This window comes from Thermobia domestica, chromosome 8 (genome assembly GCF_964235325.1).
Source record: "Thermobia domestica chromosome 8, izTheDome1.hap1.1, whole genome shotgun sequence".
Taxonomy (NCBI): Eukaryota; Metazoa; Arthropoda; class Insecta; order Zygentoma; family Lepismatidae; genus Thermobia; species Thermobia domestica.
Genome location: NC_137461.1, coordinates 87503988 through 87530755, shown reverse-complemented (window position 1 = coordinate 87530755; position 26768 = coordinate 87503988). Strand labels below are relative to the sequence as shown.

Sequence of the window (26768 nt, the reverse complement as noted above, 5' to 3'; positions counted from 1 at the left end):
AAAGGCAGTTCCATTCTGAAGAGAACGACGATAGAATTATTATTCTCGGGTAATTAGGGCCGTCTCAGTGAATTTCTATCCAAATATACTTCTGTATAGGGTAAAAGTAGGGCATGGTAGGGAATTTTTTTCTGGCGGGCCTATTTTTTCACGTAGAAGATTGAAATTTTGCAGAAACATTCAGTCCACCGAATAGTATTTACCAGATTTTTTGTTCCGATGTCAGTGTTAAAACAGGGGGGGCCAGAGGGGCAAAGGGTTAAAAAAAAGGAATTTTTTACCCCAAAAATCCCGTTTTTCGTCATTTTCCCGCCTCACATACATGATAGGACCACGTGAGTCATACCGTCTGAAAGGCAGTTCCATTCTGAAGAGAACGACGGTCGAATTATTATTCTAGGGTAATTAGGGCCGTCTCAGTGAATTTTTATCCAAATTTACTTTTGTATAGGGTAAAAGTGGGGCATGGTAGGGACATTTTTTCTGGCGGGCCTATTTTTTCACGTAGAAGATTGAAATTTTGCACAAACATTCAGTCCACCGAGTAGTATTTACCAGAAGTTTTTTCCCGATTTCTGCGTAAAAACAGGGGGAGTCCAGAGGGGCAAAAGTTGAAAAAAGGGAAATTTTGCCCCAAAAAATCCCTTTTTCAGGAATTCCCCGCCTTAGATACATGATGGAGACATGTGAATGGTACCGCCTGAAAGACAGTTCTATTCTGAAGAGAATGATTGGCGGATTATAATCCTAGGGTAATTAGGGATGTCTCAGGAATTTTTTTCCCTGAGATCATAGTGTTTTATGGTAATTTGGGGCATTGTGGGAATTTTTGATAAAAATTCTCCCGCCCTTACTATTCAAGATAGAAACTTGAAATTTGGCACATACATTCAGTATACCAAGTACTATTTAACAGATTTTTTTAGATGACTACGATCACACAGGGGGGGGTCCAGGGCGGGTCAAAGTTCGAGAAAAAAAAATCCCTCCGAAATTTTCACTTTGACATTTTTTCCCGCTTCTGGTATATGGTATGAGCATGCAAGTGGTACCGTTTGAAAGCCAGCTCTATTCTGAAGAGAATGAGGTATGAACCATGATCCTAGGATAAATAGTGACGATACAGTAGCTGCTTGACAAAGTCTAAAAAATAGCCCAAAAAGCCAGGATCCTTTAAGGGTTAATACCAATATTGCTGTGTATGTAATGTATTATTTCATTATATACTATATATTCAAGGAAATAAAAATACTGACCATACATGAATCAGAAAATGCTTGAAAGTAGATGAAAATATCAAATCTAAAACAGCAGGAAATAAGTTTGTAAATATTTGCCTCCATTGACAGATCTTCTCCAATTCTCTTTCCAATACCTACTATGAATTTCTTTCTGGGGAAGAGAAGATCTTGCTTGTTATACTGAGCATGCATTGAAATAGAAACATTTGAAAGTTTTAGCCTGGCGGGAATTTGAACCTGGGTCCGCCGAATAGAAGTCGAATGCGCTAACCACTTACCGCATCATTTCATGTTCTAGCAAAACTATAACCTAGTTAAAATCGTTTCATGTAATATACACAATATACTAATGCTCGTATAAGGAGATGTTCCTTATGTGTGTCACAATGACTTACTCAAGATTTCATTGTTTAACTCAAAAATAAGTTATATAGATGTTCCTCAATGAGGAAAATATTACGAACGTTCTTCAAGTTGAGGCTGCATCACCCTTTTCAGCAATGATCCCGATTTACACTCCAATTCCTCATCACCTTAACTTTTAATTTCCACGGAAGAAAAGACGGCAGACATCATTTTCGCATTCCTTGAAGTGTATCAACACCTGTAGAAATAGAGTATGCAACGTCCCCTTATACGAGCATTACTATCTTGTGTATAGTCTTCCATGAAACGATTTTAACTAGCTATTAGTTTAAGTAGAAGCTGAAGTGACACGGTAGGTAAGTGGTTAGTGCATTGAACTTCTATTCGATAGACCGGGTTCAAATCTCCGCCAGGCTAAAACTTTTTCAAATATTTCAATTTCAATGCATACTTAGTGTGACAAGCAAGATCTCTCCAGAAAAAAAAAAAAGATGTTGGTACGAGGAGAATTGGAGAAGGTCTGTCAATGGAAACAGTGGTTTACAAACTTATTTCCAGCTGTTCTTCTAGATTTAATATTTTCATCTACTTTGAAGTTTTTCCTGATTCATGCGTGGCCAGTGTTTTTATTTCTTTGAACATACAGTATATATGAAATAACACCTTGCATACACTAGAGATTAACATATTATGTTCATCTGAAAACACGCTCTGAACCGTAGAGATTCATCTCAGAATGGAGAAATATTTTGTACGCCATCTATTTACAATTTTACTTGCAAAAAGACTCAGTGCTACCACCTGTTGCCAGTACACAGAAAACTTTCGTGTAAGTTGAGCTGCATCTGTTCAGGTGTTATACAGACTGCAAATTATCTGGACCCTAAGTAATGGAATTAGAGCACTTAGGGGGGAGATACTTTTGCTGGTGGCTGTATAACGTATCTGTGTTTTGTAGTGTTGCCCACCTAACGAAAAAAATTATGTCTTGTCTCAAAAACGAGACGAGTCTAGACGAAAAGTGCATTCGTGACGAGACGAGAAAACTTTATTTCTCGACTCGTCTCGTGAGCATCACTGGTACTTTCAATATCTTCAACCAACTTTTCTAGATGGGTGGTACGTAAATGCAATATTCTTTGTATAATGTACAACACGAATAATTACATACAATAAACTATTTAAACAATACATTTGAAGCATCGTTTCCAAAGTTTTATAAAATTAACCATATCAAAGAATATGGTCATCTGGGGCAATAAGGACATTAGCACTAGTAGACGATAGTAATGAATTATTGAGGAAAGGAATTACAGCCCACAATTATGTATAGTATTTCAACTAGTTGACAGATGTCACACAAATACAACGTGCATTTCTGGAGCTGCAACTGAAACGAATTATCGAAAAGGTTGTTGAGAACTTCGACATCAACACTAAAATCTTACGTACTATGACAGGGTCACTAACAATTATGTAACAGATTACTATGCGTGAACTAGTTCATGTTTTTTATACAAATGCGAAAATCTATATCTTTAAAGATGCGGTATATTTTTATTTACAGCTACAGAAAATACACACACAGAGGGAGAGAATGTCACTGACTTACAAATGTAGGAAAGAATAACCACAGTTAAAGGCAAGTACGAAACATGATTCTCTTTTTAAAAATAATATGCTCAATGTGAGCTAGTGTAGAAAGCACACAAATTCCACATATTGTAAAAAGTTCATTTTAGTCAATAAGATGTCAAAATTATGGACAATTTAAAACGTTAGTGTTAGCTTTATACGCAGGATAGAGCAAAAGTTCTACTCATATTTGTCTGAGATTTCACACTCTTGACACACAAAAGAGTTCATCTGAATGAAAAACACAATCTTTGTGCAACCACTGAAAATATTTTGTACATTGCATCCAATCACAGAATTGTTTTTTCCGTAAAACAAATCTCGGCAGATAGCACAATAATTTTCTTTTCAAGTTTTCCCAATTTTGTTACCATGTCTTAAAACATTTTTATGTACCTGTACATTCTTCTGTGTGTCATTACCTCTTAATTTTTCTATTTTACTACTTTTGTGTGACGAATTCAATAAATGTTGCATGTATGTTGCAGGTGTAAAAATGTTTATCACCATTGTCAGTTCGGTTTACATTACATCTTATTTTCTTGGATGAACCCTACACGTCTAATCTAAGTAGCCTTGCTTCTAGTGTGCGCTTTCCTTTCTCAGAAAATATTGTATGTTTACCAATATGTTTCTTGCAGTTAACTTTGAAAACTCTGTCATGTTATGTATTCCGAGGGACTTCAAAAGCTCTTGTAACAGTAAAAAATGGCATTCCCTTCTTTGCAGCCTCTATGGCCGCTGCCATTGTGTCCAAATTCCAGGAACATCTCATGCTTGTCCATGTGTAATATGAACCTTGTTGCTCTGGAAAAAAGGTGCAGACATTCTATAACCTCTACGCTAACACTAATGTAATATTTGTGATATTTACGCTAATAAAAACTACAACGGAAGGGGAAAAACTCATCTGTCGAATGTGTCCCAAATGCGAGTGTTGAAAGTACCTCGAATATACATGTTACACTTAATTACGTTTTATGCAGATTGAAACATTGCACGTTGATAAACCAACTACCTGTGGTATTCTCTCGGAGAAACAATGGGCCAGAAATACTAGAATTTTAAAATTGGGTTCTTTATTCCGCCTCACAACCAAATTTGAATTTTGCAACCGCACTCAGATCAGGAAGTAAAAGATTTGAACGCATTAAAATTAAAAGAAATAATCTGCTCTGCAAAAGTCAGCTTATCATTTATCGACTGAATTGCAATTTAGCGTCCCTTTCAGCAGCGAGGTTATATGAGATGGGGAGTGAACCCAGTCCAGTAGCTTGGGAGTCTGATTTCCCCTGTGACCACCATTAGCTATCTGAAATTTTCAGTTCTTTGTTAGTATGTAAGATATAAATGTGGTATCAACTCAAGTTCGTCCCCAATCAATACCCCCCTGTCTTAATGTTTTGGCTACGGGTTTGTTTGGACCTACAGTTTAAGGGGAATCCGAACCACCGGAATTCGTTCAAATTTTTCAAGGATCCTTCAGTGGGAAACGAGCCTGGCACACGCTAGATAAGTGGGGAATGCTAGCTTATTGCGCAAATTACGTGTCATGTTCTGTCGCTTTGACGGTTATATAATTGCAATAACCACTGACAATATACCCTCTGAAGAGACAAAAGTCTTAGTTATCGCTATATACTCTTCTTAAACTCCTTTTGGTCAAAATATTTCTGGCCACTCTAGTGAAAGGACAAGGAATGTTGCTTATTCTTCACAGATGCTGGACGCGTTTCAATGTGTGCGGAGAGTTCAACATTTGCAACGGTGGATTTCAGTCGGATCTTCACTCATGAGATCACACAAAAATCGACAACAGCAGAAGCAAATATGAACTTGATATTCATCCGCAACACCAACTTTCACTCATCACTTAGTTCTGTCTTTTGACATCAGATGGTAATATGAGATAGTTACAAAAAAAATAATTCATTATTAGAATTTTACTAATTTTACTCACAAACAGAAACCTAACTCGATAATACTATAATATATGTTTTCCTAAGATACTGTATTTTGTCCCTGTCGTTTTAGTTTCTTTTCTGTGAACAAAACAGTCGTTTGCAAGAGTCAATCTGCCGAAATATCTTGAGATTCATCAAAGTGGACAAGCGGCACTTTTCCCACGACAATTTGCTACTCACTGGTCCCTAATCGTCATATTTTCTTACCAAACATGACACATGTGTGCTACAACGTCCAATACATTCACCCAACTTAGGCCATTGCGAATGTGGAAGACTGTGGCTTCGAGGAGATCCTACAGCGCAGATTTAGCACCAGCCTTGGAAACAACAGCATGTGGACTGAAACATTGTCGTGCAAAATGATAGTTCAATGTCTTGCGACTGATTCAAATGACTGCAACGAACTGACGAAGCTAAACCGTTGGGACTAATGCATTATTTCTTCCATAGATGGCACTAAACGCGATGAACGATTTATTACCAGTGGCCCATTTCAATGTCACGTCGAAAACTTATGGAAACACCCTTGCATATTCTTACTATCTTCCTTTTACGTTAGATATCTTATTAAGACCTATTTATGCACGAACCCTATGCCAAGCGAATCCGTATCTATTTAGAGAAAAAAAAATACAGATCAAATAAAAACCAAAACTAAATTCCCAGGAGTTATTGTCTCCGGTGGAAGAAGCAACCGGAATAAGATTCTCTAGAAGGAAGAAATTCAAAATGTCCATACCAACGTCTCCGAAAAACATTTCTCAAGTATGGACCACTTTTATTAGTCAAAATGTTTACTCTACTCTTCCTTCCTTCGAAAGAAAATTCTAATTTTGAGCATACACCAGTATTCTTGTATTTTTAAAACGGTAAGAACAAAACTCTCTTAAATTTCATATTGCTATAGTATATGTATTAATAACAGAAAATAAATCTTTAAAATAATTTAGACCTATCAACAATATTTCATAATAATTCGTTGATAAAGTTAAAATAAATTGTATAATACATTATTTATATAATTGATAGGTCTACCTGTCTGAGATTCTCAACTATAATGTTTGGTACGCAACAGTTTATTTTTATTTTTATTATTACTGTCTACTTCGAAATAACGTTCAATCTTACAGAATCACAAGGGTATAAGCTCGAAGATAAGTTCTGGTACGCGGACCATAGTTTGAAAAGCGCGATCTATATGTACAACATATAAGCTGCGAAATAAGAAAGTAATAAGCCGATGGACAAACAATATAAAAATATTTCCTAAAATTTCAACAAATTGCGCTTTAAACTCCATTATACAACCAAATCGCTCTGCCGACGGAATGACGAAACTCCATTTTCGTTGAATATAACGTATAATATTTCATTTATTTAAGTGTAGAAAACAATTAGGAAATGGTCTCTGATTCACTCGTGTTTTTCACAACAGAACAATGCCTGACTCATGACTGTCTGTTTCCTCACATTCCCGATAAGATACCACAGCTAGAAATGCTATCTCCAAAACAATTCTACTTTTTACGTACGGTACATTCCACATACAGTATACAACGATAACCTGTTATCGTTGTTGGTCATCAGTGACTTACATTACAAACACATGCCGAAGAAAAAAGAAAATAATACCGAGTTTTTATATACATTTCTTATAGTCTACAGCTATTCGAATGACTTTTCTCTAACAAGAACGGACAACGTGGTGGTATACTATTAACTACCTCACTCTACGCGCGAGCCACCATTATGTAACAAGTGACACAAATCACTGAAATCAGTATAGTTTTCCTTATCATCTCATAGTGGCATGTAACTGGTGTCATCTTAGAATCAGGCCTGTAGCCTGCCCAAAAATGGAGGGGGGCCCGGCTGAAGTTAGGGGGGGCGATGCAACCATATTACAGATCATCACCATATTATAGTTCATTTGCCAGCCTACTGTGAAAAGTTTAGGGGGGCCCCCTAGACCCCCCTGGATAGGGGCCTGCTTAGAATTATCTTGGAAACACTACAGACACTTCGGAGTCAATCCAAGGAGTGAACTACTGCTACCTTTATCTGCAAACTCTACTATTCGTTTTTTTTTTTTTTATTTATTTACTATCTTTGCTGAATAATGTTATACTCAAGTTTTCTATCGTACAATTATATTTGTTTATCATTATTCTTTTTTTAAGGTGTAACAAAAAAATTATACATATTCTGAGAGTGGAAACAAATTTGGAATCATGGTTTCTTTGCAAAAAGTATTATACTACTATCTTGTGTGCTAATTTGAATTTTACAGTAAGACAGTATGATATGTAGTATTTGGAGCACAAGGATATGCACCTTGTCCAATATTGCAGAGAATATGGGGGAACTAAAGTTATCAAACTTATTTCTTTTAAAAAAATGGGCATGGAATCACTGAATATTAAGGACGATATATATTGTGGCGGATCTAGAATACAATCAAGGGAGGGGCTAAACCATAGTTTGCCGCTTTATCCAGTGTAAAAGCAGGATTTAAGCCCATTTTATCCCGTGTATACCTGAGCGCCAAGGGGGACTAACGCATATATATCCAGTGGTGCTATTCAGCCGGTTCGCTGGAACCGGTTATTAAAATATTTCGAGTTCGAGAACCGTTTGTTATACCGACATAAATACACGCACACACGCGCATGACCTGACCAAGCCAAACAAAATAGTGAAAACACCTCTGTACTTTTCGTGCTCGCCTGTATTGTTGTAAATACAAACAACTTTCAATTGTTTCAATTCAATGGGCAAACAGAAATTTGAACGGGCAGATAGAAATTTGAATACGAATTCCGGAATTTTGTCCGGGGTACTGGGATCTGTGAGTGTAATGAATGTGATACGTATCTAAGGGGTCGTTCACATACTACGTGACGCAGCAAAGGGAGAGAGGGGGTTCGGCCTTGCGTTACGAAATATGACACGAGGGAGGAGGTCGTTAACGTCTTCGTTAGGGATGGTACCGAGACCGAGACGGCCTTTTATATACCGAGACGAGACCGAGACGGCCTTTTATTTACCGAGACGAGACCGAGCTCTATAAATCGAGACGAGACCGAGACGAGACTTAGGTCAGTCTCGAAAGTCTCGGTCTCGTCTCGAATATTGATATAGACAACTATTAAGATTGACCTTTACTCAAAATTTCTTTCGTTGCTGAATTATGTAATATGGGTACAGTTGACTAATGTTCAGTGGCGTATTTAGGGGATGGCATCGGACTGAAGCCCCTCCCGAAATAGATATGTGATCATTTTATCGCATTGCACGTACAACACAAATATTTCAAATATTTCTTACTCGTTCTCAATCCTCTATATATATATATATATATATATATACCAGCGGATCCAGGGTATGATCGAGGGAGGGGCTAAACCATAGTTTGACATTTTATCCAGTATAAAGAAAGAAGTAGGATTGAAGCCCATTGTATACAGTGTATAGCTGAGCATCAAGGGGAGGTATAACCCCTTTAACACTCCCCTTGGATCCTCGCCGTATATCATATCTAATATAAGTAAAAGAAAGAGTTTGTTTGTGTGTCTGCGTGCCTGTCTTTCTGATTGCCTGTGTGCGGCCTGGGGACCAGACGAGAGTCCAAGAGTTACGAAATTTGGGTGACAAGTGTATATCATTTTTTTTATTATTTTGAATCAGGAGGGGCGTTTACCGGGACATGTAAAAGTAGTAGAAAATGACCGATATTAGTGTCGAATACATAGTTATCGCAGTCGCTGAGATCAATGATGATACTTCCATTGGCGATGACTTTCAAAATCAGCTAGCTACCAGTGCATGCGGGCCGTGGTTCACTTGCGGGGGAAGGGAGTACCGAGACGTAAAAATAATACAAAATGACCTATATTAGTGTCAAATAGTTTTCGCGTTTTCTGAGATCAATGGTGAAACTCCGATCGCATTAACCTCCAAATTCACCCCCATTCAGCTGCGGGCCGGAGTTCACAGGAGGGATACCGAGACATGTAAAAGTAATCCAAAATGGCCGATATTAGTGTCAAATGTATAGTTTTTGCGGTCGCTGAGATCAATGGTGTCATTTCCATTAGCGATGACTTTCTAATTCAGTTACCAGTGCATGCGGGCCGGGGTTCACCTGCTGGGGAGGGGGTACCGAGACATGTAAAAATAATACAAAATGACCGATATTAGTGTCAAATACATAGTTTTCGTTGTTGCTGAGATAGTGATACTCCCACAGGCCTTCCAAATACTGGTCCCATGCGAAAAATGGGTATTTCATCAAGTTATATATAATAGTCATATATATTAAAAATGCTGAATTTTTTTAACATGCTGTGTGAAATATGGAAGGGGATATTCTTCTAGATACTCTGCAATACCACTAGATAAACAAGCAATGTTGCCAACGCAACATAAAGTTGTAATTTCTCAAATTCCACTACGTTTGATATTACATATTTCTGTTCAGTTAATTTAGTTTAGTGCGTGGGTTTTCTCGGGGTTCTCCCGTTTCCTCCCACTTTCTTCATTTCACCATTTCATTCATCTCTCATCATCACAGTCTCCTTTAGCCTAACCGGCATAACCGTGGGACGTAAAAGTCAAAAATTTCATTTCATTTTTTAATTTAGTTTAACGCCTCTTTCAGCAGCGAGGTTATATGAGACTGAACCTACTGATTAACGTTGAATCTAAACCAAATGAGCTCCCGCCGGTAATTTAACGCCATAGGCTAACTGCTTAGTCACGAAAGAGCTTTACATATTTCCAATTTAGATATTAAATAAAACCATAATACCACATACATTATTCAGTGTAACAAAGGACAATACATATCACTAACATCAACATTTTGGAGATCTCTAATAACTCAAATGGCAGGAACTTTATAACATTAGTGTTCAGTAGTTTTAATTACAACAAGTCTCAGTTACATTATTTTGAGCAGTGTTGCGAACTTAAATAAATTGCTAAATATTATTATAAATATAGTGCAAATAACGTAGCTAAAGTGCAAAATGTTTTAAAATTACTCGTAATTTGTTTTATGGTGCAAGTATGTTTTCAAAACACGATGTTTTTCATAGTCTTTGGGCTACTTATAATGTTAATGTCAAAATTTTCGATCCAGCAATACATGTAAAAGGAAATTGTATTTGAAATTAAATGCAATTAATTCTGCTACTTCTAACACCGAAAATGCACGATCATCTACCAATATTCCTATGTCTGTGTCGTATTTGTATGATTATACTACGTATTATTAACCGGTTTTAACATTTTGCTCTTAATGTTATTTATTACAGTTGAATCTATTTTATTGTTTTTGTTGATTATTTAATTCATTCTTAACTTTTCAGTAGCACTAGTTGTTCTCCCTAAGCCTTGAGCCTGGTGTATTTTTTTTTAGATTAAAACACTGCTTTATTAAAATTTTAATTACACTCTAACTGCATTTCATTTGTTATAGTTTGACCACCGACTATCTCAAACTCGATCCATACCATATAGCTATATGCAATTATTCGAAGATTTACAGTTAGTAATACACATTGTGTTGATTTTTGGTTTGTTTTGTTTTAGTTTAACGTCTCACGAGGCTAAGGCTAGTTTAACGTCTTTATGCTAAGGCGGCTAAAGGAGACGTGGAATCACTAATCATAGTGGAATCCGACAAACTTCGGTCGTTGAACATTACAGCCACCGGGAATCGAACTCGGGACTATGCGAACCAAAATCAAGCGTACTAGCCATTACAGCAAATGGGGGTTCTTACATTGTGTTGATTTAAATAATTGAGTCAGTGTTGCCAGATCTGAAGATCAAAAAGTAGCGTGTCTGTTCTCCAAAAGTAGAGGATATGAACTATTTGTAGCCCAAATATATAGAAATGAATTATTTGGCAACTAATGACTGGTACTAATGAAATAATGTTTAAAATAGACCGAAAAATGTGATGGACATATTGCAGGACGAAATTATGATCGATAGACGAAAACAATTTTAGATTGGATACCACGTGACAAAATCAGGAACCACTGGGGAGTAACCTGGAAAAGAATTACCCAAGATAGATAGTTGTAGAGAAAACTTGGGAAGACTTCATCCAGCAGTGGATTGATAATGCTTGATTATGATGATGGTGATGATTTTATATCGAGATCTCAGAGGTAAACTAAACCAAGTCATAATTTCGTAATTTTACAGGAGAAGCGAAAAACCGGTTCCTTAACTAAGATCTATAATACTGTTTTTTAAACTATACTAAGTAGTTACAAAGTAGTAAGATGGCTTTAGACTTACATTATTACACCACTAGAAAGAACACAGTCAATTAAAAAACGTATTCTAACTCAATTTGACCAACAAGTGACTTAACATAGTCTACCACTAATGTTCACACACACACATACACACACACACACACATTCATATATATACACTGTATAAATTTACTAGGTAAGTTAGGGTAAAATTGGATCCAAAATTTAACGAAAATCATACAGCGAATATTTTTGACTATTTAATACTTTATGTTGCTGCAAAACTACGAAAATGAATACAAAAGAATACTAGAATGTTAAGAATCACTTGTTTTGGCGAGAGAGAGAAAATAGATACAGCTAGCTCGAATTACCTATATACTTATATAATATGACGTATGTTCATGTTTCGCAAGTAATTTTCAATCAATATAAAATTTCAACGTAATGAACGCACGATTGGTTTTCTCGAATAAAGATCACATGCACCGCTAAGAGCTCAGGAATAAGCTTAACCTATGTTATGGCAGTGGATATACGTATGCGTATGTAATGCATTACAACTTTAGGAACTTGTATAAGAAACAGAATGTACTTAAATTTAGACGCGAACTATGCGAAACATCTGACTTTGAATCTAACTTGTTTCGTGATGCAACCCAAGGCCACATATACCAAAGATGAGTGCCGTAGCTCCCACCATAAAATTCAGGAATTTTGTGTTATAAGGTGTCAATTAAACACATAGATGTGAAACGGTAATAAAGCATTTGATCAATTTTAAACAAAATATATTGTAGTAATAATTTACCCTATTTGTTCAGATAATATGACAGTCAAAACAATGTATTGGATAATAAATGAGAAATTGTAAAATTTCAATTTCGGTACGATTAAATACATTCATGCTGCTATGTGTTGCGTTATCCGTTAGAATGTATTGAACAATTCTTATTCTAAGGAAAGAAATAATCTACTGTATAGTACTGAAGTTAATTTAATAGAGTTTAATTGTATAGGCAGTACTGAGGTCATATAAGAAAGTCCTTTGCTGAAAGTAAAATATGGGTTACTATTAGAATTTTATCCCAGATATGATATACCCACTGATGATTGAAACTAGAACACACGCATGGAAGGCATCAGCACTAGCAAATTAGCTCTGAAGAAGTTCAACATACTATAATTCTAAGTCAAGAATAAGGCCAAAAATAAGAAGCAGAAACGACAGACTTTACAATAATAATACTTTTACAATTTTAATTTCACCTATTTATTTCGATACTTTCGAGACGAGACCGAGATTTGGCCCTCGAGACCGAGATCGAGACAAGCATTTGTTGACCGAGACGAGACCGAGACGGTGATTTTTGACTCGAGACGAGACCGAGACAGCTATTTTTAAACCGAGACGAGACCGAGACTGTACAAAGTCTCGTCTCGTCTCGTCTCGATACCATCCCTAGTCCGTCACATAACCTGTTTTTTTTTCTCTCTGTAATTTTTATTGTTATTTTCAGGTTTATATGCAGTCTTTTAAACAAATAATTTTATTCAGTCCTTTTCATTTTTATAAATAAGTATGTATATTGTTTGGAAAATTGAGAACATACAGCTTGTATAAATTGAATCATGCAGAAGGGATTTTGAAGACGCTCCTAGACATCAGCATGACTGGTGACGAACCCTACGTGTATTACAAAACAATAAAGTTCTGTTTCGGAGTTATCGCCCCAATGCATTTATGGTACACACTTTTCTGGAGTTAGTTGTTAGCGATCGCAACTACCACTTGAAAATGTCCTCGCGTTCCCACTCGTGTCGGTATTTCTGAGAATAGATTGAAAACTTTTGGTTTCAATTATTGACCACTCTATTTCTTCACGGAATTTCATATGTGAAACAGAAGAAACTCCTTTTCGTGAAATAATATTTTCCACGACAGAACAATCCAAGCAAAATACGATATTAAAAACCGAATTCGTCGGATATTCATCTCATACTGAATTTAGATTTGATTTTTCCAAAAGAAATCGAGTTTATTCGCATTCTGGAGCTGATTTAGGACAAGAAGAATTTGAAAGGGGGTAAACTGTAGTCCAAAGAAGATGACCGAAAGCTTGTTCATAAACGTGATGTCCCTGCTCCTTCAAGTATGCAGCCACGTCGAATCTATGATCTACGGGGAAGAGAACTTCTTTGTACCGTCGACACTGGGAAACTTCCATATACGAAGCATCCTGGATTCCAGCAAAATGAGGTGAATATCAATTCTCTAGATTCTGTTACACCATCTTCCTGCAGCACTTCAGCCTTGCCAATCATGTTACCTAAGAGATTGGGTGCGATCTCCTTGGGAAAACGACAGTATGTAATTTCGAGTTTTGAGTACGTCATTTCGAAGAATTAAGACTGGTTAATTAAACAACAATATGGGGTTAAAATATTATTACGGTAGTACCATTTCCCACTACTTTCATTTGTTGGCGAAAGAACACTGCAAATATATTCATAATACAAGCATTTTGTAATTAAAAGTTCTGCCATTAAAATTAACTCCAAAATATGCAAAATTAGTGAAAAAACAAAAATCAAAAAGCGTTACTTAACAAAGGAGGAGGGATTCAGCCTTGCATTACGAAGTGTGACAAGGGAGAGGGAGGGGATATAATTGATCAAAAACAGTGTTACGTAATATGTGAACGACCCCTAATACGTATTACGTTTGCTATCTATCTGCAACACATTTTTGAATGACTCCAATGTCTTCATTAGTTCTCGAGATATGTGCTTTCGAAACAATGTATACAAAATAAAGTGGTCTTTTCATCGATATCTGGATCGATTGCTTGTCATGAGCAATACTATCATTCCTCAAATCATGGCACTTTCCTGGTGAGACACCCTATATATATATATATATATATATATATATACATGTGTGTGTGTGTGTGTGTGTGTTGATTTGTGACTATCCGATGTAAATTCAGGAACAAGGGCGGAGTTGGAACATATTCTTAAGTTCATACCAAAAAAAGTCGTCTCCCGCTCTCTACTATAGTTTCTACTTTATTTTATTTTATTGGGTTCAATACCGAAATTAAAAGGATTTCCATCCCTTCAATATTAAGAGTGATAAAGGCAGATATCGAAACTATTTTTAGAACATTAAATTCATATTTAAAAAAAAAAAGAAGAAGAAGTCCGATGTCTATTAGGTCTACCTTCCGTTTCTGCTTTACAAGGATTAAAGCACTACATTTCTTCTGGGTGGCTGGTTGCGATGGAATTTACACTTTTTAGACTTTCAAACTATGCTATGCATAAGTGTTGGAAGTCGAATAGAACGGCTTTGTCCGATCGTCTGTAGACAGATATCAGAGCAAAAACGGTCAAAGATACCGAGACGCGGTATTATGCAATCAAATCAGCGTCCCAAGGATAGGTTCCATTTCCTTCGTTATTTCTGTTCAAAACGGAAGTGGTTCAAATTAGCCATTTCCAGTTTGAACGTTTATCGTCATTGAACGAAAACAGTAACAGCAAGAAACGTTTTTTTTAGCAAATGATTCAGCGTCTCAACACAACATATCATGACTATCCACAATATTTGATCGAAACAGGAAGTGGTTTAAATTGACTATTTACTTTTGGCTTCAATACCGATTTTCGTAGAGAAAAACGCTAAATACTATGAAGATGTGTTTTTTGCAATTCAGGGTTCCAAGAATAAATTTCATCTCCACTGAAACTCTACGGAGTTAAAATTAGTAATTTCCGGTTTCAGTGTTTATCGTCACATAAACATGGTAACAGAGAAGGATGTGCTTTTGCAAACAATTCAGCACGTTAAGACAACATATCATGAGTATCAACGATTTCCAATTTCTGATTTCAAAACCGATTTCCATAGAGCAAAAATTATAAAAGATATCAAGATGTGGCTTTCTGCAATCGATTTAGTATCCCAAGAATAGTATTAATCTTCTCCCTTAGCCTTCTATTCAAACCGAAAATGGTTCAACGTTTCAAACCTTATTTCCATAGAAGAAAAACGGTAAGAAGTAGTGAGTAATGATTTTTTGATAGGGATTCAGAGTACGAAGAACAGGTTTTAACTTTGATCTTATTTGTCTTGCATCTACTTATACATGCACTACTTCAAGTTTGAGTAACGAATATGCATATTTTGTTAGTCTAAGTATCACAATGTGAAAAAAAAAATCACTTGTAGTTTCAGCACTGAGGCTATATGAGAGGAGACACCGTAGTCTATTGGTTACAGCGTTGGACTCACGTCCGCGTGGTCCCGGGTTCGATTCCCAATTTCTGGTATCCACCTAGCGTCGTGAGACAAACTGGAGAATCACGTGAAAATAAGATGTGACGGCCGTTAGGTCTAAAAAGATCTTGGTGCGCCTGTTAAAAACAGGGCGTCGCAGCGCGCTGACCACTGCTCGCAGCAAGGCTGGACGTAGTTCGACCGGTCGACAGCGGATGGCGCTGGAGCAGGCTTACTCACAAAAAAGGGCTGTTACGTCAAGTGGTTTGGTTTTTGGAGGCTATATGCGACGTGGACATTCAGCTTAACATGTAATCCAAATCACATAAACTCCCACCGAGAATCGAAGCTGAGTCTCCCGCGATAAAAGTGCTTACGTTAACCATATAACCACAAGAGCGTTCTACAACATTACTTTATACTTTTGATATACACAAAAATTATTCACCAGCATATTATCAACATCGATTCAAGTAATTGAATTTTAATTTTTTATCACTCATTTTTTCCCCTCTTCACCTCCTTTTTTTTTTACTCACCTTCCATTAAAAACATCATGCTTCTTATATTCCAGATCAATACGTGGCCCTTCATTAGAGATGAGAAAGGGTTTAGACGAAACTTAACAAGAATAATAATTAAGAAGTTTTAATATTAAATGGGGGAAGCTGTCAGAAACTACACATAGAAGCCTTTCAATCCAACAATATAAAATCAGTGGCTGGAAGCATGATATAACGATCCAGTGCAACTTTCTAAACAACGCCCCTACTATGAATATATTTCAGTTCAAAACTGGTGAAAGTTTTTAAAATTAATTAATAATAATAAATTTTTAAACTTAATTAATGATAGCGATCACTTCCTAAATTTAATATATTTTTTCGCAGCATTTATTTTTTATAATGTGAGTAACAAATCAAAATGATGATATATAAAACTTCTTTTCGGAAATATAATTAAAATATTCTCAGAATATTTTTATTGACTGAAGAATGTAATGAGGATGTCCATAGCGAAACTATCCACAATTCATTTTTAGCTGCTCCCAATCACTTCTGTAAGTTACGCTGAAATTTAAGCTGCAGTTTACTTATTACAAAGCCGGAGTAGCAGTGGCTCAGTGGTACATCGCTCACCTCGGGTGCATCGGGTCACTGGTTCGATCTTATCTCGCGCCAAGTGAACTTCGTGATGGACAAATACCGTGTGCGTGGGTTTCCTCGGCGTTCTCCTGTTCTCTCCTACTTTCTTCATTCTACAATTTCATTCATTTCTTCACCGTCTCCTTTTGCCTAGCTGACAACCATGGGACGTAAAACTTAAAGACTTCTTTTAATTTTTCTTTATTACAAAGCCACTTACTTTGTAAAAGAATAGGATTTTCCTCCAGTCCTGCAACAATAACATGTGACTTGAAGATTTCGTCGATTTTATTACTTTTATTTTTAATTTGGACAAGTAGCACGTGTAAAAATGAGTGACACAATAATATATACAATCTATTAGTTAACAGTGTAATCTGCTACATATGCAGTACATAAATAAGAATTTCTTCCAGCAAACAAAAAACTGTCAGCTATTATTAGCAACGAATAATATAACTTTAATCGCCACAAAAGTTCGTACTTTTTTTCGATTATCTCAAAAACTACACATGAGAATTTACTCACTGGTATGTTATTTTGTTCAACTCGAAGTGATCTGTCAAGTGATATATGTCTTATCTTTAGACAATTGTAACTTAAACAGAAATTAAATGAATTAAGTGAGGAGTTTGATGCAATACGGGCGTTAGCGAATTTACGCTCTTTTCGCATCAAATGCATTTGTGGCTTTTGCCATGCTTGTTTAGCCTCCTGGTAACATTTCAATTCAATATCAAAATAAAATGTTGCATATTACATTGTTTTATGTAAGGGGAAAAAAAGCACTACTTAAATTTTCAACATCGTTTTTCTCCAATTGTATGTTTCAGACTTACGCCCTTATTGCATCAAACTTTTCAATTATTGTCGTGGTGCTACTGACAGTAAAGAGTTTAATGAAGGTATATTTCAGGACCAGTTTCTCCATCACTTTTATTGTTGTTTTTATTTATTTATTTCAATATATATATATATTGAATTAGGCGTTTCTTTTTCCATAACTCGAATCATAAACTGGTTAAAAAAAAAAAAAGAAAGAAAGAAAAGTAGAATCGAATGTAAATGAGCCTACTCTAATGGGTAAATTTCTGCCAGAATTCGAAGGTATTATCTTCGACTTCTGACTCTCATACCCGATGAAAATGAAGAAAAAAAACTGTAAAAGCTTGTTAGATTGGTGGAGCATGGAAAACGAATTCCTGACCATTAGAATTTGAAGCCAATACATTACCAACTGAGTCACTCCCGCTGTGTAAGGGCTCGCTAAGAAACCTGAACATAGTGTGCAACTAAATCGTGATCAAATAATGCTGGAGAAACATTCGATGCCCAGTGACTAAATAATAATAATAATAATAATAATATTCTGCTCAATCGTGGTTCAGTGATATGCGTGCGCGCCATTGGTACGTGAGGCCTCGGGTTCTATTCCCTGAGAGGAAAAATGCATTTTCGGTGTCGACCCATCATCATGAGACAATTGGAGCTTAGGAAGCTATTTCAATTAACAAGTTTGACAATTCCGGTTCGTCACAGATAAGGCAGCTAAGATTGGAAAAAATTAACTAGGGTTCCCACTTGTTTGGCGAGCACGAGTTCTCTGACTTTTCCTGGTCTATGTATAATGTAAAAGAAAAACAACTATATTATTCCCAACCAGGGGTTCGTCCTTTACTATACGTGTACATAGTATGTGTATGTAGGTAGAAAAATTTTGAAAAAAAATAATTATTTTATAAAATATCCCCTACCAAATAGGCTGATAAGGATAAAAATCTGTAATTAAAATTCTCTTTCTTTTTTTTTTTTTCAAGCTTTTCATGAAATTCCCTAACTTTCCCAGGTTCACCAGGTTGGTGGGAACGCTGATTGCGTGCACCATAAAATCTCGATATCATTACATATGGCTGGTCAACTCATTTACTATATTTAGTAACAAAATACTTTATTAGTGAAGATAGAAAAGAACAGGTAGTATGTGCTGTAAAATATTTTAGAAATAATCATTTTGCACCTATTAAATATAACGAAGAAGAGATCAATGTTTAACTCTTTCTTCTGAAGACGGATGAAACACCGTACTTCACAGTTTGGATTCTTATGTATATAAACTGGACAGTTTGAAAGAAAATCAACGCAATTATACAGCAGAAAAATTCAAGCGTTGCACAGGACAGGAAGAATACGTTTATGGAAAACATTTTAAAAGATATATTTGAAATATCACTCTTTCTCGTGTCCCTTAGGATGTATGTTTGAATCACAATGAAATGACAACACAGCTGTGTTCAAAATCTCATTTCAAGCAGTGCAGTCATCATTTTTAATTGTTTTTTTTTTTTAATCCTATCCCTGAATCAAAGTGTGATGATAGGATGATAGGTCAACCTAAGTGCGATTTTCAAAAAAATGATTTTAAACTGTTGCTCGCGAGTTTTGAGGGGCTCTCGAGATACACTATTTTTTTTTTTTTTTAAAACACAAATTTTGAGCTCTCAGAAATCCTAATGAAAATGACACAAAATAAACGTGCCCTCGAGCCAAGTTCCAAAATTCATTTCAAATAGTTAGTCGTTTTCCTACGACCAATCAATCTGCAAGTCATTTTTACATACTATAGAAACTTTCCTCATCTGCTCCCACAGAACAGGAATATTATATTTTTAGAAAAATGGCAAGCAACTAGTGATGGATCATTTACTATGGTTTGATCCTTAAGCAAACTAGTTTATTTACCGTAATTCAAAATTGAAAAATTAACAAACAACAAAACGAAAAACTCATAGCTCACAGGTGAAACCTAATGGCCAGAGGGTAAAAAAATAATACTAAAATAATGGCTCTTTTAGCATAGTTCAGAGCATGATAACATCGAGCTCTAAACCTACATTTTTTCTACATTAAAAAAAAATAAAAATAAAAAAAAATCCCACAATGATTACATAGACCAAATATATAGTACATAGTTTTGAAGATACTACATTATTTCACCTACACACTAGAACATCTGTCACGATAGCCCTCAAGGGATCCTGATACACAAAAATGTGATATCGTATGTCAATTTTAGAAGAATGTTACAACGAAAATTCACGATTATGGAAATATGGGGAATTCATTTCACAATCTTACACAGTGCAACTAAATCGTCAGATAATTTTAGGTTCAAAAAGTAGTGCATACAGAAATTTGACACCAAGCGTTTAATCGCTGGTTCAAATGATTATGTAGTGAACATGTATATAAGCTATTTATGTCAGAAAGTTACTTAAAAAGGTTACCTTTTTTTATTTTTATTTTATTTTCTTTAAATCGAACATAGACATGACGTAGAATGTCGGCAATAAGTCCAAACTTTTTACAAAAAAGCTATTTTCTTTTAGCTTTACAAAAACTTTCTCTTGCTTTCATGCTTTCAAACACAGCGCCTTTTATCTCAGAACTTTACACAAGTCAGCTGAACATTGTAAACTTTCAGAAAGAGTCTGCAGATTAGACTCAAAAAACTAAATACTGTCATAATTTATTTTATTGGAGGCTTGAGTACGTACAGATCGGAAAAATAAACTTTTCCACAACTGGAAAATGATTTAGGCTTTTCCTTTTATCCCAGAAAACCAGCCAACAGATGAAGAATAAATTAACAAAAATGAATAAAAGCAAATACAATTCATTTCATGTACAAATACCAAAAATGTTGATTTTACGTATACTCATTTTTAATAGTATTTCCCAAAATAATAATAATAATAATAAACTGATCAGTTAATCAATCTATGTTAGAAAACAAAGATAGCCTAGACATTTTCTTTTGACAATATCTACAATCATACGAGACCTACGATTTAACCCAAATTTCAGAAAATATAGAACATTAAATAAAATAACTGTTCCTTTACATGTATCTATAAAAATTACCTAAACTTATCTATTTAAAATATGTAAGAAATGTAATAGAATGCCATTCATCCTCTTTTTGGTTCGTTAAACCATTTAGATTTTTATCTGGACAATAGATTTAATAAGTTTTATATGTAAAGTGTCAAAATGACGAATCCTACATCTAAAACAAACATCAGGTAAACTAAAAATCTCGATCGTGGCTATATGGTAGTGTAAATTTTTTCGTGCAAGAGACTCGGATATGATTCCTGATGAGAGTGTATTCGATTTCATGTGAAACTGAGGGTCAATGAGGGTCATGTGAATTTTATCAGCGCTAAAAAGAAATAAATTGCAAACAAACTACCGAATGCAGGTATTTCAAATTGAATACCCAATAGGAAATTTATAAGAAAGAAAAAAATGAGTTACCAAAAATAGGTCAGATTTCTAGGTTTAAAACAAAATCAATCTTACAGAAAAGTATCTAAATGAAAGACATAATGAATTTCGTCCCAAATACAATTCATCCAATCAACTTTGTATCATTTCTAAGCTAGAAAGATCCAAGAACATGATCTAGTAGCATGAACAAGAATTTGGTCGGCATTTGGCAAGAAAAAGTCAAACACCTATCACCAAACTAAAAATTTTGGTTTGACATGTGCCCTGATTTATGGTAAGAAAGCTGTAGGACTGTATGCCAAATGGAAAAACGTACAGTTTTCTTAATATTTCTGAAGAAGAGAAGAAGTTAAAAAAAAAAAGTGCTATACTAATTTCAATTGACAGCAACATACCGAGAAATAAGATCTTGTAACTGCATGGGAACAGCATAAAGAGTAATTTTCCCAAAAAAAGATGAGAGAATCTTTATCTTTAAATAAAAACTTTCTAACTCAGACTATCGTACAAGCCTAAAAATTAATTGCCACACAACGTAATCTAACCATTTCAGAAACTGTTACATTCCATAGAAGAAATAAGGCGAGATATCATATAAGATTCCAGTCACACATATCCTTGTTAATTGTATCAACAACAAAAACTGTCTAGTGAACAAATTATATTACTTTATAAATGAATTTGCTAGCTTCTGTAGATATCTTGCATCATTGCAATTTGAGAAAATGATATCTGTAAGTTTTACGTACCACAATTATGCCGGTTAGGCTAAAGGAGACGGTGATGATGAGAGATGAGTGAAATGGTGGAATGATGAAAGTGGGAGGAAAAGGGAGAACCCCGAGAAAACCCACGAGCACGGTGTTTGTCCACCACAAAGTCCACACGGCGCAAGCTGGGATCGAACCCAGGACCCCAAGCAGCGGAGGTGAACGCTTTACCACTGAGCCACCGCGCCCCCCTATTGCAATTTGAGATCCAAAATATTGTCCATGCATTTTCTTGGGGTTCTCCTGTTTCCACTGACATTCATATCTGAAACTTTTACCTCAGATTAATAAGAAGTACAAATTTTGTCAGGTTCTCCTTCCTGCAGTAAACATAACCATTATTCCAAAACTACGTATTAAAAAAAAAAAAAAAAAAAAAAAAACTTAATTCCATTCCTCCATGACAGGCGAAGTCAAGTGAAGTAAAGAATACGACTAAAAGCACTTTCTTATCTAGTTATGTATAACCTTACATAATATATATATATATATATATATATATATATATATAAAACTTGCTGTGTAAAACTGCCAAGAAACGTGATAAAAGTAAGTCAATTAAACTGTATCATAATAGTGTATTTTACGTAAAACCATAATTCTTTGATCTGTAACAACCGTACAACTGGCGAAGATTCTTATAAAAGAATTTTACTGGTCAAACCTAATATACACCCTTCTATACTATTGTCTCTACGTAAAAAAGTGTAAACTGCCGGAAAATAGGTCCAGAAATATGATGAAAAATACGTGGGAGGATATAGGAAAGAAACGGTGGATCCGATGTTTTTGAAGAAATTCGTACAAACTAAAATAGTTTAATGTGTTATTTTGACATTTAAAAGTTGCGTCCTCTTGGTACTATTTTAAGAGGAGGCATGCTAACGTAAGACATTAAGGTGTAATTAAGCAATTAGTTACTCATATTCATAAGTGACAGATCCATATGACATTTCGATTTTCAGTTTTATAACAACGTATGTTTGTGAGGAACAGGAGTTATTACGTGTCGTGGGAAGACATAGATTACTGAAATTGAGCTTAAAGTGTGTAAATGTAAAAAGGCACTGAAAATAAAGAAATGAAGGATCAGTTACATATTCAAATGTGAACATCGTGTTGATGGTGTTATGTATAAGAGTACTTATTCAAGTCCTCTACCACAAACGAGTTAATTGTCCATATTCCTGAAGGTGTCGGAATTGCACGAACCGTTAAGGCAAGTAATTGCAGTGAATATGTTAAGAAAGAAACTAACCTAACGTAACGTAATGTTTTAGCAACATCCTCGTCTACGTGCATACCCACCATCGCTAACGCGCCTTCCCCCCGTGTATGCACTCCCTCGCTTCCGCTCGGGTCTCCCTGCTGCGCTCCTGCTCTGACTTGGTTAGATAGCATTCATGCTTTTTAGTGGTCGGTTAGCGTAAGTTGGCTTGTGGTTTTTTACATTAGTTTTCATGGTATAGTCCCGGTCGCAGTATTTACACACAACACGGTGAAGTCTTCCTAAAGTGAATGTGCACCGAAGAATTCTTGAGAAACACTTTCTAAGAGAGCAATACTTAATTCCTTACTAAATGATAAAATTTTAACGTTTTTATATCTGAAAATACTAGATCTACTCTACGGCACAATGGCTTTAAAGAGAAGTATAGTTCCTACCTGCTTCCAAAACTCAAGCATAGGAGAATGTTCGATTCCTTTATGCAATAAGCATTATGTCATGAAAAATACTAATAGCAACCAACAATCCATACATGACGATTGATGTTTACTCTTCTACGCCTTAGACACTTAAGTGCAAACTGCTGTGCTCCCGCAATAGCCCAACACTTACGTATGGGGTATCATGTTCAATTCATGTGAGGACCAACCATCACTGTGAGAAAATTGCGGAAGTACCTGAATTTAAAAATAGTGATCGCAAATCTAGAAAGGTCAAAAGCCGGAAGCTGACGCTTTAAACTAGCATTAATCAATCGAAAAAGCACCATCTGGTTGGCCATAGTCTTTTGTTGACTGACAGATTCATCCTCTCACAATTTGATACTATGATATACAATATTAACATTCGTGACTACGAAGAACCTGGATGTCATAACATAATGACTACAGAAAGTGGCTTTCGTTCCCTGTCTTATTTAAATTTTACATTAGATACCAATGAACGAAAAATTTCTTCCATAGCCGATTGGGAATTGTATAAGCCTGAGTCAGCGATGGCAGGAAAGTACTAGTGTTAGAATGCCTCTCGGACGGTCGGGTTGAGACTACTATTATTTAATGCATAGTAAATCAATGCAAGTAGCTTGTTCGGATGTGTATATTCCGTACAATGCTACTTTTACAGACAACTAGATGGTAATGGCGCTTAAATTACTTGTTATATCTATCCTGCTGCATGCTACCTAATGATAGGATGGAGCATGCACAGTAAGTTCTTAGGTGATTTAATATTGTTAATATCAGAAAACTTTCCACATCTTGGACACTAGACTTTTAATCTGATTTTAACATTTAGTATTGTTTTATTTGTGCCCCATTAGCTATTACAATACAGTATAGTTTTACAATTTAGTGCACTCTAATAGCACTACCACTAATAGAGCTGTTTACCTGCGTGATGCAACGAAATTTAGATTAACCTTGCACTTTCGACTTCAAAATTAACGTCATACCCAATTCCAACTTCACAAGCACGTCTGTGTGAAGATATTCATTCACACAGACAAAACTCTATATAATAACAACAACGTAGGTCGTGACATTCATACTGCATTCAAAAGAACTGGACGGATATATGCATTTCTGATAAGAAGCCGCGCTTTTTTATAATCTTGAAATACTCTTAGTACCAAAATATTAACTTATTCTTCTGTATGTATAATACAACGGTAATTAAACCTGCCACACGCTTAAGATTGCAGGATCTCTTTACTGACAATACACTCAAATTCCCGCATTACAAAATTAAAACCCTGACGACAAGCAGACAATGTTTACATTTTCTCACCTGATACTATTAGAGCTTCATTCGGACCTACGGTGTGTATGTTTCCCATCTCCAACAAAATTCCACACTACTTTTCAAATCTCTAGATACACTCACTATTTTCAGCTCGATATTCACTATAATATCACTCTACTAATACACCTTTAATCACTCAAAAACACTGCACCACACGACACCCGGCAGACGCTTCGCCCCTATTGGAATGAAGCTTTCCCACCATGCTATGCGACAGGCAGCGAAAACTTAAATCAATTTGATGAGGTAAATGCGATAGACCTTTCAGCTGGAGCTCTATTCTACAAGGAGAAAATAAAAATAATGATGAAATATTGTGCACACATAGTCTTCTAAAGTGTTATGTATAGATACAAAATAATTTCGTAAGTAGTTAAATTTTGCTTAACTTTAACTCAGGTACGCATTTCCAGAAGATATTTTTTAATAACAAAAGACTACAGTATTCCGATTTTCAGACGGATTTCTCAAAAGCAATTAACTTTAAAAGAAATACAAGTTTTACAGTCATATGCAATAAAGAAAATAGTATTGATTGGAATACTTTCGGTGAAATTTAGACAAATCAAATCGTTACAGTCATGATCACGTAACGACAAACTGTAAGAGGTGATTCCTTACATCAAAATAATAAAGTTCATATCGACCTGTCGGGAAAAGTGAATATTTTCAGAGCCAGGGCAGTCCAAAATCGCGAAAAAGCCAAATTTCAAGAGGACCTAGATTACAAAAGAACACCAAAATTTACCTTTACGCAAGGAATATACAGATTTTTTTTTTAAAATTTATATATTGACCAAGTTAGATCATGTTTATTAATAATTCGTTAATGTACGTGATTTTATACATTTTATTTTCATACTGATTTTGCAGCTCTTCACCTATTTCTCAACTTTTTTTTTCTTGAAATGACCCAAAACTCACCACTAGGAGGTGGCTGCAATTCGAGTTCCAGCCATACCCTATCCAACAATACTATCAGTTAGGATGTGCTGAATTATGCTGATTTAGTCAAGGACGTTGTCTTAAATTCAGGTATTCTTAAATCAAATTTTAGCATTGTGAATCTTGAGAGCAAAGTTTCTGTAATGTAGCCATCTCTGTTTTCTTGTCCACACATTTTTCCTGCAGACTCTGTAACAAGTTTGATACATCTTCCAACTTCCTGAGTATGGCATGGAAAATTTAAGAATTCAAACTCATGAGCAGATTTGTCATTCATAAGTGATAAGATGTCAAGCAGTTGTCAACCTTTCGAGCACTGGATGGACGACAGTTTACATTTTTTCCAATCTATCAGCTCACTGTAGTCAGCGGCATCAAAAATTATTGAAGGTGCCATAAAAGTTCTCTCAGAGCAATTCAAAGAGGGCAGTGTACTCTAGATGAGGTAATAAGAGATTCTGGACCTCTCAATTACTTCCAATGGGTGATATGTGCAAACCAGATCTTACGGTTGTACATTTCTCAAACAAATACTATAAACGCACTAAAAGTTCTTGTAAACTACATTATAAAGACATGCTACTCTCTGGTTCGACATAGAGAGATATCAGTCAGTGAAATATGGACCTAAAAATATTTTAAAGGTAGTTCAAACAATTAGACATTTGCCAAGCAACATTAAAAAAATCATCGATCCTTTGATTGAGAGAATGCGTTCTTCTGTCAGAGAACATGTCGTTGGCTATGACAGTGGATGAGAGACAACACATACGCGAGTTGGGTTACATTCGAGTGCTAGAGGCGAGAAATGAAGATCCGAA

The 26768-nt window shown here is 35.5% G+C and overlaps 1 long non-coding RNA gene across 3 annotated transcripts in view; it reads right to left on the bottom strand.

Annotated features, from left to right (window-relative positions):
• Positions 1 to 25409, bottom strand: part of LOC145693035 (uncharacterized) — a 348162-nt gene extending 322753 nt beyond the window's left edge. Inside the window, exon 1 of one of the 3 annotated variants that reach the window (XR_014132690.1) lies at positions 24988 to 25409. This is a non-coding gene — a long non-coding RNA (uncharacterized LOC145693035). The remainder of the gene's footprint in view (positions 1 to 24987) is intronic. The other 2 variants (XR_014132689.1, XR_014132688.1) reach the window with 2 other exon arrangements.
• Positions 25410 to 26768: the final 1359 nt, after the last annotated feature.